Genomic DNA, 2081 nt, shown 5'->3' on the forward strand with positions numbered 1-2081 from the left:
ATTTGTAGCAACATGGATGGAACTAGATATTATCATACTAAGTGAGGTAAATAAAAAAAGACAAATACCACATGATATCACTTACATATGGAATCTAAAATATGGCCCAAATGAACCTATCCACAAAGCAGAAACAGACTCACAGACATAGAAAGCAGACTTTTGGTTGCCAAGGGGAGAGGGGTAGGAGAGGGATGGAATGTAAATTTGGGGTTAGCAAATGCAAACTATTATATTAATATTTAGAATGGATAAACAAGGTCCTACTGTATAGCACAGGAAACTGATGTATTCAATATCTGTGATAAATCACAATGGAATATCATATAAAGAAGAATGTGTGTATATATGTGGGTGAACCACTTTGCTTTACAGCAGAAATTAACACAACACTGGAAGTCAACTGTATTTCAATTTTAAAAAAACCATCTGATATTTGCAAAAAAAGAAAAAAGAAAAAAAGACAAGTCACAAACTGCTACAAAACAATTTCAGGGCCTACATCTGATACAGGGCTTATATCCAGAGTATATAAAGTATTTTCAAATTTTTAAAAAATCCAATTTTTTAAAAATATATTTTTAATTGAAGGGTAATTTCTTTACAATATTGTGTTGGTTTCTGCAATACAACAACATGAATCAGACATAGGTATACGTATGTACCCTCCCTTCCAAACCTCCTTCCCACTTCCCATCTCATCCCACCCCTCTAGATTATCGCAGAGCCCTGGCTTGACTTCCCTGAATCATATAGCAAATTCTCACTGGCTATTTTACATATGGCAGTATGTATGTTTCCATGCTACTCTCTCCATTTTTCCCACCCTCTCCTTCCCTCTAGTGTCCACAAATCTGTTCTCTATGTCTGCATCCCCAATGCTGCCCTGAAAATAGGTTATTAGTACCATTTTTCTAGATTACATATATATGTGTTAGAATACAATATTTATCTTTCTGACTTACTTCACTCTGTATAATAGGCTCTAGGTTCATCCACCTCATTCTATAGAACTGACTCAAATGTGTTTCTTTTTCTGGATGAGTAATACTCCATTGTATACATGTACCACAGCTTCTTTATCAATTCATCTGTTGATGGACATCTAGGTTGCTTCCATGTCCCAGCTATTGTAAACAGTGCTGCAGTGAACATTGGGGTACATGTGTCTTAGACAATAACTTAATTTTTTAAATAGGCAAAAAGTTTTAACAGAAAACTCAATAAAGAAGATATGCAAACAAATGAGCATATTACGAAGTGCTCAACATCATTAGTCATTAGGGAAATGAATTAAACTATAATTGGATACAACTATACACTCACTGAAATGGTTAAAATCAACATGATTGTTTTTGTTTTCAGTCACCAAGTCCTCTTTGACTCTTTGCAACTCCATGAACTGCAATGTGGCAGGCTTCCCTGTCCTTCACTATCTCCCAGAGTTTGCTCAAACAAATGTCCATTGAGTCAGTGATGCAATTCGACCATCTCATCCTCTGTCACCCCTTTCTCCTCCTGCCCTCAACTTTTCCTAGCATCAGGGTCTTTTCCAGTGAGTTGGCGTTTTGCATCAGGTGGCCAAAGTATTGGAGTTTCAGCTTCAACATCAGTCCTTCCAATGAACATCCAGGACTAATCTCCTTTAGGATGGACTGGTTGGATCTTCTTGCAGTCCAAGGGACTCTCAAGAGCCTTCTCCAACACCACAGTTTAAAAGCATCAATTCTTCAGTGCTCAGCTTTCTTCACCGTCCAACTCTCACATCCATACATGACCACTGGAAAAACCATAGCGTTGACTAGATGGACCTTTGTTGACAAAGTAATGTCTCTGCTTTTAAATATGCTATCTAGGTTGGTCATAACCTTCCTTCAAAGGAGTAAGCGTCTTTTAATTTCATGGCTGCAATCACCATCAGCAGTGACTTTGGAGCCCAAAAAAGTAAAGTCTGACACTGTTTCCAGTGTTTCCCCATCTATTTGCCATGAAGTGATGGGACCAGATGCCATGATCTTAGTTTTCTAAACGTTGAGCTTTAAGCCAACTTTTTCACTCTCCTCTTTCACTTTCATCAAGAG

Source organism: Giraffa tippelskirchi, chromosome 1 (genome assembly GCF_054371585.1).
Source record: "Giraffa tippelskirchi isolate mGirTip1 chromosome 1, T2T-mGirTip1v1.2.pri, whole genome shotgun sequence".
Lineage (NCBI taxonomy): Eukaryota > Metazoa > Chordata > Mammalia > Artiodactyla > Giraffidae > Giraffa > Giraffa tippelskirchi.